The 12731-nt window shown below is 34.6% G+C and overlaps 1 protein-coding gene across 1 annotated transcript in view; it reads right to left on the bottom strand.

Annotated features, from left to right (window-relative positions):
• Positions 1-4116, bottom strand: part of LOC128885674 (hepatocyte nuclear factor 3-beta-like) — a 29298-nt gene extending 25182 nt beyond the window's left edge. The window contains exon 1 of the mRNA XM_054139851.1: positions 3860-4116. The gene's annotated coding sequence lies outside the window, so the exon portion shown is untranslated. The remainder of the gene's footprint in view (positions 1-3859) is intronic.
• Positions 4117-12731: the final 8615 nt, after the last annotated feature.

The raw sequence follows: 12731 nt of genomic DNA, 5'->3' as shown, positions 1-12731 counted from the left end.
TCTATGTGCTTTCAGCTGCAGATTTCTTTTGAATAAAGTAGTGCAATAAAATTCCCCGCAAATACACTTTATTTGGCACAAAAATAGATATTTTCAGAACTAAGAAAAAATTACTTTGTTTACACTAACTACCATACACAGAAATTTAAGGTTAGATACACTACTGCCTTGCATGCGTGTTACCATTCGAAATTCCACGAACGGAGTACTGCTACTGTCATCTTTGAAAAAACAGCGAGAACTTATTCAAGGTCCTAATACATCACACGGCTACAAACACCTGCATCGTTTAGAGAGTAGAAACTCAATATTCGTCTCTTTATCCACATTCAAATACGTTCAAACAATACTAAGCACACCGTTCGGCGATATTCAATCGTTTTTGAAGTGGACATTAGATTATTCATTCCTTTAGAATGGATAAAAACCACCTTCATTATTTGGAGAGGCTCCAAATCTAGTCTTTAATATTTAAACGCGTTCAAACGCGTTCAAACGATACACAACGCACCATTCGACAATACTGTTTTGCTTTTCAAGAAAACAATTCATTCGTTTACATTCAACACCAAATTACATGATACGGCTAACAAACACCTGCATCGTTTAGAGAGTAGAAGCTTAAGATTCGCCTCTTCTTCAACATTCAAACACGTTCAAACGCCAAGAAACGCATCATTCATCGTCTGGAGAGTAATCATTCGATTAATTATTCGTTTACATGGAACACATCACTGTATCGTTCAAATAACAACCATCTACATCGCTTGAAGAGTGGAAACTCGAGATTAATTCCTACTTCGACATTCAAACATATCCAAACACGTTCAGTCGACACGGAACACATAATTCGGTGTTACTCCGTCGTTTTAGGAGTAGACACTGGATTAATCATTTGTTTACATTTAATACCAAGTTACATCATGCAGGTAACAACCACCACCATCGTTTGGAGATGTTTGGATCACTTTGAGACTCCTTTAAACATTTAGGTGTGCAATATTAATTTACCGAGCTCCAGTTAACCGAATATCTATTTTCATGAATACAAGTAAGTACTACATATCAAAACGTAAAATTGTTTTATTCGTTATACACGCTGTAGATAGCTTGAGAAAAAATGCACAAAATTGTTTCAAAGAAAAACTTCCTTCTCTGTCAAACAATTACTATTTCGTTACAGGCTTATAGTTGGTCACAGAACGTTTCGGACACTGATACAGTTTTCATTCTCAAGCGCTATATACAACAAGAATGTATTAAATATTATGTTACTCTACAGCGTATGGATAACTGGAACACAAATGTTTAACTCATTATCTATTATAATCTAAGTATTAAAAGAAACATTGAGGAAGAGCGAGTGTAGATATCACAGTTTTGGACACTTCGGTATTTACACGCATCAAATTATAATAATGATTGTTTATGGAAAGTTTAATATTTAGTTAGGTATCCAAGATATTTAATAACATTGGTAAATGTTTCTACATAATAAAAATGAGATGTTTTAAATAATCAGCGCTCTTGTTCAAGACCAACGTTAATTTCACTGTCCTCTGACTCTATAAAGCACCTAATGGTTAAATTCTTCCTGTTGTTCCTTTTTAGTATTATCATTACTGTCATTTGCTTATCTTGCCACGTTACATAGCGAATAGTACTGCAAAAAATCTCCACTTCACAAATCAACGAGAATGTCTGTCGCACCTAACATTCGAAAAAATAGACTTCCTTTAACGAAAGAAAGATAAATATTCGGAATTAACGTGATCGTTTGACACCTGCAATGTTACGCAACAAAAAGGTGTGAGTTCCCCGTAAAATTTCCAGTATCTGACAATAATTTTCTGCTTCTCGACACTGTCATAAGCAAGTTTGTAAGTGCAAACAGGTTTTCTTTCACCTATGGTCTAAACGTTTCGCTTTGCAGTACGATAATTAAAGGCGACAGTAGTCTGCTATCGTAGAAAATTGTCGGTTGTATCGTGTTACGATAAGTTGTCGATGATAAGGATGGTGTGTGGTATTTTTCACTTTCCTTATTTATTGTTACGGTAATGATTTTTCAACGTGTGTTTCCCAGTTGATCCGATATACAGATATCGTTGCACCTTCAAAGAGTTTTAATTTGTTTAGGGAATCACGTCCTTTGTTTTCATGAGGTCTCTTAGACTAATGTCTATAGTAACTGCTACTTTCTTTATTTATTATTGAAATAATGATTTTCCAACCTGAATTTCGTAATTTATCCAATTTAGAGATATCGTTGCACCCTGTTTGTACTTCAAAGAATTTTAATTTGTTCGGGGAATCACGTCCTTCGTTTTCATGAGGTCTCTTAGACTAATGTCTATAGTAACTGCTACTTTCTTTATTTATTGTTGAAATAATGATTTTTCAAACTGAATTTCCTAATTGATCCGATTTAGAGATATCGTTGCACCCTGTTTGTGCTTCAAAGAGTTTTAACCCTCTGCACTCGAGAGGTGACTCTCAGTCACCATTAGGTTTCACGCATCAAATCTACAATACCTAATGTTTCATTAGGTTTAATTTCTTTAGAGCTCGAAGTGTCAATAAAATGATTGTCGGCGAAGTAAAGGTGACCTTATTCTCAAATCTAGATAACTTAGAATTGATGGCAATAGAATGCTAAGAAACATTTCGAGTTGCTGGTAGATACCAGAAAAAAAGACTTCGAGTGCAAAGTGTTAATTTGTTCACGGAATCACCGCCTTATATCAATAAAATTTCCTAGCCTCATACTACTGTATTAGGTGTACAAATTCATTCTGTGTTTTTCCAAAGGAAGCTTACTATTGTAATGTATCGTAATATGAATGTTGGATGAATGTTTATATTTAAATCACTAGGTATGTTTGTATGTTTTATAATTGTCAGCTATGTTTATCAATTTGTGTTAGTAATTTATTGATTAGTTATTCATTTTGTATTGCAATTTGATTTTGTCTGTTATATTGTGTATTGTCTTTGAATTTTGACAGTTTTCGCCGAGCCCCGAAATAAATATCCTTACATTATTTATTTAGAAAGAAAAATCGTACGATTTTTCATTGTTTTTCCTGGAGTATACACCAATCACAACTAAATATACCGGTGTTTTACTATCTCAAACTTAATTCATAGAAACAATCCAGTCTCTTCATTCATAATGGTTCTACTGTAACTTAAGAACCTCTCCCTCCCTCATGCTACTGTTTTCTCCCTATTAGCCCCAATTCTATTATTTTTGCTCGAATATAGACCAATCAAGAGCCATGAACATCGTTCTTTCCAAAGTAAATTCATGGGAACAACCTCGTCTTTTAATAAATAGTGTTTCTGATATTCCTTAAGAAAACCACACCTTATGTTATTGTTTCCTCCCTATTAGTCACAATTGTGTTGTTTTTCCTGGAGTATAGACCAATCAAGTGTCAAGAACATCGTTCTTTCCAAAATTAATTCATAGGAACAATCTCTTCATTTCATGAATAGTGTTTCTGATATTCCTTAAGAAAACCACCCCTTATGTTATTGTTTCCTCCCTATTAGTCACAATTCTGTTGTTTTCCCTGGAGTATAGACCAATCAAGAGCCAAGAACATCGTTCTTTCCAAAATAAATTCATGGAAACAATCTCGTCTTTTAATAAATAATGTTTCTGGTCTTCCTTAAGAAAACCACCCTTTATGTTATTGTTTCCTCCCTATTAACCCTAATTCTGTTATTTTTGTTTCGAATATAGACCAATCGGGAGCCAAGAACGTCGTTCTTTCCAAAATAAATTCATAGAAACAATCTCGTCGTTTCATAAATAATGTTTCTAGAGTTACTTAAGAACCTGTACACATACCTGCTGCCATTATCCTCTATCAATCGAAAATCTTCCAACTCGGTCCCCACAAAGACGACAGAAATCGCTCAGCGACGATATCCTTGCAAGGAGTCACTGAAAGTCCTCTTCTCTTTCTCAAAGAGCCTCAAAGAACTCTTCTTCCTCAAAGTCTACACGTTGGAAGACTCGTACTCACTTTTGCACAGATCCCAAAGCTCCTACTGTCTGAACTTTCTACTTTCACAAACCACAATTCGAAGGTACCCCGCAGAACCTCGAATCAACCACGAACAGTATCTTTCCTGAAGAACAACGAAACCAGACTTTTGAAACGTTCTAAGACAATCTAGAGCTCCTCTCCTGAAAACGTTCGTTCCTCGCCTTGTACTCTCCAGAAAATATCATATCCTCGACTGGTAAACCCTTGAAGAATTTATCCGTGGAAATTATCCTTGGATATTCGCGCGTGAACTTTCCTTGGAGTTTCCGCCATGCGCTAGAATTTTAATCTAATCGAAAACCAAGCGTGGACATCGTCTTTCGCGTAGAATCCTTCTCCGAATTGTCTCACCAACACTGCACGCTATCCTCGATTAACCACAGTCCTGGCGCAAGGCGAAACGAGGAAAAGAAATTGACTGCTTCTCCGAAAATTCAGTTTCCAAAATCCTTTGGATTCCGGTTTTGAACTCTCCGCGGTATCGCGGAGTATAGTATGAACCTCGACAATGGCCCCGGCGACCGGAAGCACCGCGACGGGGACGCACGCGGCCGGAAACCGAGTGAAAAACCGGAAGAGTAGAAGAAAATCAAGCAACCAGCGTCGCGTCTCCAGGGACACTGCGCTCAAACGGTACCCACACTCCCGATGCGCCCGCTAGCCCCCACCCACGGCGCTCTGGGAGGGCCTATTGGCCGCCTGACGCCTCGCCCACCGAGGGGGAGCGCTGCGTCGTGAAGTGGGTGGGTCCACGCCTCCCCTCCAACTCGTGGGCGGCGCCTAACCTCTCCAACGGCCGTTCTCCACCTCTGTTCCTCCTGGCGCGCGCTCGCCACTCCGTTTCTGCTCGTCGTCGTTGCGTCGTCGCTTTGTTAACGCTGGTCTCGCTCGAGTAAAGTCGACGACTTTAACCTGTTGGTAATTCTCGTCGATGATCCGGCGGTTCGCGATAAGACGCAAAAAACGCTCGCCATTGCACCATGGCTGGGGCACTTTCCCGAGCGAGATGGACCCCATTCGAATGGGTGGCGATTCCCCGGTGAGTCGTCCCGCGAGCGAAACGAGCCGTTTCGAATTGTTAGTCCCACGAGTTGACGTGTTGACTTCTGAATGCGAAGATTAGAACGTAGGGTGTCTTATCAATTTTTAATACATTTAGTAATGATTTTTATTACATCTAGATGTTCTATCTGCGAAAGACTTCTTACTAACTTTTATTATATTTAACTACAATTTTTACTACGTTAAATAATACATTTTTATTACATCTAGATGTCCTGTTTGCGAAGGATGTCTTACTAATTTTTACTACATTTAACTACAATTTTTACTACGTTAAATAATAAATTTGTATTACATCTAGATGTCCTATCTGCGAAGGACAGGACGTCTTACTAATTTTTACTACATTTAACGATTTAATTACAATTTTTACTACGTTAAATAGTACATTTTTATTTAAACCTCTGTGGTCTGTGTTACTTTCAAGTCAAATGTTAATATATCGACATTTTACCAAATAATTTTAGTCATTTACCAAGATGACGTATTTTCTTTTTTTTTTATTTATTTATTGCTTTTAAACCGAATATGGTTTATATAGCGTATACGTTACACGAACATATTAACATATTGCATAACATCTTAATGCGCCTTTTTTACATAGATTAACTTAAAACTAGCTTGTATAGCGTCTGTGTGCTTATATTATTTTAATGAAATGAAATGAAATTATAATAATAATAATTATTTAATGTAAATTTAAATCAAGATGACGTATACGTCTTAACCTTTTCGACCCTCGTAGTTGAAACAAAATAGATTTTCATCTGTGCTTGTACAAATTCACTCTACTTTAATACAATGAATACTTTCATTTAATACATTTAATACATTTCTGCTTATACAATTAATACAGTTAATTTGTAATAGAGAAACGAATATGATCCACATAGAAAGAAGTTGGATCGAAAGGATTAATTATGTAATATGTATGTACTTGATAATCAATGACAATATTGCTGACGATTAGCACAACTATTAACCTGAAATATGAAAATTAATGCTTTGCAAGATGTCTCCAGAAAAAGAAATTCGGTTCGTAGAGGATTAGATGTGTACTATTCAATCTTTACTTTATCTATTAGAATCTTTATTTATCTATTATTTTATCTATTAGTTTTGATTAACCCTTTGCACTCGAAAAGGGACTCTCAGTTATCACTAGGTTTTCTTTAGGTTTAATTTCTTTGAGACTCGAAGTGCCAATAAAATGATTGTCGTTGAGGCAAAGGTGACCTGATTCTCAAATCTCAAATTAGAGATCTCATTCCAGAAGTCGATATAATCTTAGCATTCGTGGCAATAGAATGCTAAGTAAGAAAGCATCTCGAGTTGCTGTTAGACACCAGAAGAAAAGGCCTCGAGTGCAAAGGGTTAATATTTATACAGGGTGAGTCCGAAGAAACAGAACACCTAAATATCTCCGTTACATTTCGTTATACAAAAAAACTTCTTAGAACAAAGTTACACTATTTGAAGGTCTAATGTAACGGTCTAAGGGAAAAACTTTTCAAGGTCTTTTTTTTATAAAATTTCAAGGTCATCGATGTTTTTTTAAATGGAATGCTATATTTTTGTTAACGTAATGTTGTAGCTGACAAAATAACGAATTCATCCATGTACTACAATATGACCTACAAATGACCTTCAACCCAGAAAAATGGAATAAATAAAATTCAACGTGTAAGATTCATTTGCTTTATTCCTGTTACGCGAAATGTTCATAATATTTTGAATATCCAAATTAATATTAACTTGAGCTGCTATACATTCAAATGTATCGCAATACACAACATAATAACAGATTCGGTGTTGACAGGAAGACATTTATGATATACCTTTATCTATGTGTTTGTACACATTCGTGTTTACAACTGCTGATCAGTCTGAAGACGTTCTTGCTCTCTGATTTCTAATTCTAATGTTTCCTAAGATTTCCAATCTTACACGTTGAATTTTATTTATTCCATTTTTCTGGGTTGAAGGTCATTTGTAGGTTATATTGCAGTACATGGATAAATTCGTTATTTTGTCAGCTATAACATTACGTTAACGAAAATATATCATTCCATTTAAAAAAACATCGATAACCTTAAAATTTTATAAAAAAAAGTCTTTGAAAATTTTTTGCCTTAGACCGTTACATGTGGCCCTTTAAATAGTGTAACTTTATCCTAAGAAGTTTTTTGTACAACCAAATGTAACGAAGATATTTAGGTGTTCTGTTTCTTCGGACTCACCCTGTATACTGATGACACCATTGAACGTTATATTTGTTTATGTTCAATTTATGGTTCGTGGAATTTAATATTGTATCTTTTTAATTTAAATATAATTAGTTTGATATTAATTTTGGCAGCTTTGACTAAAAGAACTCAATTGCCGTTTTCTTCTTGATTACCTGCAGCTATAACTGCTCCTGCACCAGTATCATCTTTGGTTCATTCTTCAACTTTAGTAACGGCTGGTATTTATTTAATAATTCGATTTTATAGATTTACTTTGCTGTGTTCAACATTGCACTATTATCAACATTCCAAGACAATATATTTCTAATACTTTTAGCATATTTCAACATTGTTCCCTACTATCGCAATATTTTCAACATTTCAATATTATCAACACTGCAATACCGAATAACGACATATTATGCAATAGTATTTTCAATTTTCAACTTAACAAACTTTAATGTTCTAATGTCTTCAACTATCTAATATTTCAATACCTTCGATGTGTTCAACATTGCATTATTATCAACATAAAGAAAAGCAATATTCTCATAAACCACAATGAAATGATACAATATAATACTAAATACTATTTATTGACCTTATGATAAATGAATTCGATCAACTTTTTATACAAATTTTACATATTTAACACTGGAACATTTTAATACCGTACAGCTTGCAGTATTTTAATACATCCAATAATTTCAACATCCAATATTATGAACACTGCAATACCTAACGACAACATACTTCTAATATTTTCCACATTTCTACCGTGACAATACTTGCAACATTTTCAACGCACTCAGCACCGTTTACACCGTTTCAACATTTTTAGATGACGTAAATCAGCACAGTGTACCACGCTGTTCAAGGTATTGAATGTCTGTTCTCTCACGTCTCGGATCATGTTTTCATAAATAAATAACTAAATAGACGTGTCGCTCGTGTGCGCGGACGCTCGTTACACGGTTTAATGTATACTTTAGACTCGATTGTGTGACATAATAACGCGCGGTACTTTACAAAGCTTTACACTTCGCTTGAGTTACTTCGAAACACTGATCAAGGGTCTCGACGATACTAAATTATACGTTTCCCTCGATCGAAGGCTAATCGACTACCAATAGAAAGGAAAGACTGCAAGGAGGGGGACAGAATGCAGCTGCATAGGCGATATAGACGCATTTTCTATAGAATTACTATTCTACTAATCTATATACGCCATCTAACACGTTCCCGTGTTCCTAAGTTCCCTTAGGCTGATATGTACATACTTGGTTTATTATGCAAAATGAGAAGTAATAGGAACAGTTTTATTTGTACGGGTATTAAAGTAGGCGAAGCAAATAATTCTGTACATTTTCAAAGAAAATTTAATGTTCGTTTATTATGAAAATGGTAATTGACTACTGATAGAAGGGCAAGAATGTAAGGAGGACAGAATACAGAAATATATAGTCGGTTTGTACACTTTTCCTATGGAATTACAATTCTACTAATCTACATATATTCACCACCTAATATTATTTGAAATCGTTAAAAATACTGCGAGTATTATCATGGTGTAAATATTGAAAATATTATTAATATGTTGTCATTTGGTATTGCAGTGTTGATAATGTTGAAATGTTGAAAATATTGCAATGGTATGTAAGAATGTCGAAATATGCTAAACGATTTGGAAATATGTTGTCGTGGAATGTTTATAATAGTTAAATGTTGAACATATCGAGGGTATTGAAATATTAGATAATTGAAGACCTTAGAATATTAAAGTTTGTTAAGTTGAAAATTGAGAATATGATTAAATAATATGTTGTCATTTGGAATTTCAGTGTTGATAATGTTAACATTTTCAAAATATTATAATGATAGGGCACAATGTTGAAATGTGCTAAAAGCTTTGGAAATACGTTGTCTTGCCATGTTGATAACAGTGCAATGTTGAACACATCGAAGGTATTGAAATATTAGATAGTTGCAGATGTTGGAACATTAAAGTTTGTTAAGTTGAAAATTGAAAATATTATTACATGATATATTGTCATTTAGTATTGCAGTGCTGATAATATTGGAATGTTGAAATCATTGAATATATTAAAATACTTCAACGTATAATGTATTAAAATGTTGCAGTGTTAAATATAATAACAATAATTGGGCAATGTTGAATGTAACAAGAATAAAATTATTAGAATTCTTGAAAGGCTTTTATGATATTGAAGAGTTGCAAAGTTTAAAGTATAAAACTATCGCAAGGTTGAAAATATTATGAATATTGAATATCGGACATTCCATGTTTTCAACATTTCACTATTATTAACACTGCATTACTAATTGACAAACATATTATGTAATAATATTTTCAATTTTCAACTTAACAAACTAAGGTTCTAACGTCTTCAACTACCTAATGTTTCAATACCTTCAATATGTTCAACATTGCACTATTATCAACATCCCACGACATTCTTACATACCATTACAATATTTTCAACATATTAATAATTTCAATATCTTCAACATTTCAACATTATCAACACTGCAATACCAAATGACAACATATTATGCAATAATATTTTCAATTTTCAACATAACAAATGTTCTAACGTCTTCAACTATCTAATATTTCTATACCTTCGATATTTGCAATCTTCCACTATTATCAACATTCCACGACAACATATTCCCAATACGTTTAGTATATTTCAACATTGTTTCCTACCATTACGATATTTCCAATAGGTTTAGCGTATTTCAACGTTGCTCTCTACCATTGCGATATTTCCAATACTTTTACCATTACAATATTTTTAATATTTTCAACATTTCAACCATTTCGACATCTTCAACTTTTCAACATTATCAACACTGCAATACCAAATGGCAACATATTACGTAATAATATTTTCAATTTTCAACCTAACAAACTTTGTTGTTGAAAATATTAACATCGAATGTCGGAAATATTAAAATTATTAGAATGTCTGTGAATATAAAAAATAGTAAATCGTGTAAGGTGAGCTTATGGACTTGTCAAAATGATCTACTCCGGCATCCTTTACTCCTCCTCTTACGTTCTTCCTCGTCATCAACCTCCCCTCGCATCATCATTAATAACTTCCTTGTTTGATTAGGCTTATATTTCATGTTAGGTCTCTGGGAAAGTGCCTCCCATTTTTCTCGCTCGCTCCTTACAGTGTTTTGACGCGAATAAATAATCGAATCAACTCGTGATATAATATGTCATGAACCTTATGTCATTTTATTTTTGTACCGCATAATTTTTGCAATATTCAAACCAGGCTGCTGTTAATAAAAATTGTTAAAAATTATTGATAAAAATAAAGCAATGGATTTTCGTATAAAGAATTAGGTATAATAATAAATAATAAATATAATAATTTTATAATTAATTGGACTTATCGCTACTACGGTGCAAAGTTGAAAATATGTTGACTACAATCTGATGGAATATTTATGGACATTTATGAAAGTTATCCATGTATTTTCTATTAATTATTAATCTTATTTCAAAGTGATTCTTTTCAACTTAACTCCTTTATCTTTATTGATTTTGTTATTATTTTGTTAAAATATCTTGGATAAATCAGTATTGTTTGTTTACATTACCAGATTTTATCTATTAATAGAAAATATAATCTAATCATTTATTGAGAGTGATAGAAATGATCTAGTGTGTTTTCTAATTAGTGTTAGTCATATTTCAAAACGATAAGTCATTCTTCGCAATTCATTTATGGCAATTGTTATTACTATATTTTGAAAAACACAATATTATTTGTTTGCATTAGAATCAGTTTCTATTAACAGGTACAAAATAGATAAACACTACGAACTCATTATTTACTCAGTACTTTACAAACGACACAACCGTTATAAATTCACCCGAATACTTCACTAATAACATTATAACACAGTATCCATGAATTCACATTTACGTAAAAATTTCCTTCCTTTTCTCCTCGAAAGACACCCTAACTGAATTTCTATAAAAGTTTCCGTAACACCTTGTATAAAAGTAAACAATCAACGAAACGAATAATTCCTAAACAATTATCGAATCGAAAGCGTACGCCATAGTTCCCAGTCACTCAAATTCCTTGTATCGCGCGCATACTCTACCCCGTGATTCAACTAATCCGTCCCAACGGACGGAAAAACATACATTCGCTTCTCCCACCCCCTGGGCAAAGTTGCGACACAACTATGTATATATTTCCACCCTCGTCGAGGCACGGTCTCGAATCGTGTCGAACGTACCAGCCTCCTTATTGTTCGCCGCTAATTATTTCCACTCGCAGAACTCGCCTCCATCCACTCGAACGGTGTTCTTCCATTTCCATCGGCGTGGGCGTGGCCGGCGACCAACGAGGCTTCTCCCTTCTCGTTTCCCCCTACTCGACGGGCGTGGCCGCGCGTTGTTTCGCTGCGCCGGCGTTGAGGCCACGCCCATCGCCTCAGGCCGCGCACACGCTCGCGAGCGCGCCCTCCCCGTTGGCTGACGGGATTTCTGCCTGCTCAGCAGTGCTCCCCCAACTTTGCGCCGCTGGCTGGGGTTATCCATACGTAAAAAGTTCGCAGCGCTAGAAGAAGATGAGGGAAAACGCAACGAGGGATGGAAACGATGGAATGCGGCGCTCCGAAGCAACTCGCATGGTTTCACGGTCCCCTGTCTTACGAAACGGTAGCAAGTAGCCCGTGATGGATTTTTCGATTGATCGATAGGCGACGGGGACGACGGAAGAGAACGGCGGAAAGTAACGTGTTGGATTTATTGAAATTATTGGGTTCTTAAAACTAAGAGGGGCAAGTATTGTATTTACGTTTTGGGAAAGAGTGTCGTTCTTTGGAGATTTATGCATGGCTTTTGGAGTGATTTTATTTGTATCGATGCGGTGCAGCGAGAAGAATTACAACTGTACGCTGATTTATCTGTGATTTATGCAGAGTTGGTTTCTTTGAATTTTGTGTAAATTTAATGTGTAAGTATCGTGTAAATTTGATGGCTTTTTGTATGGACAATTGATCGAATTCATTTATCATAAGGTGAATTAAAAGTATGATAATGGAAAAGGAAAAATAGTGGCTTATTTGTAGAATAAATAGTATTTAGTATTATATTGTATCATTTCATTGTGGTTTATGAGAATATTGCTTTTCTTTACGTTTATTCCTTTATTAAATTTCGTTCTACATGGTAAAACTTGTAAAATTTTAATCAAATTGTAACCGTGATATCAAAAACTTCATTATTTATCATTGATCCTTAAATATAAAGTTTTATTTTGACGAAAACATCCTCCAAGGTGTAAATGATGGACACAAATGCAATTCGTCAAACAATTTGATA

The sequence above is a fragment of the Hylaeus anthracinus genome, unplaced genomic scaffold (genome assembly GCF_026225885.1).
Source record: "Hylaeus anthracinus isolate JK02 unplaced genomic scaffold, UHH_iyHylAnth1.0_haploid 11981, whole genome shotgun sequence".
Classification (NCBI taxonomy): Eukaryota; Metazoa; Arthropoda; class Insecta; order Hymenoptera; family Colletidae; genus Hylaeus; species Hylaeus anthracinus.
Note: the sequence above shows the minus strand (reverse complement) of the source record. Positions and strands in the feature narration are given on the sequence as shown.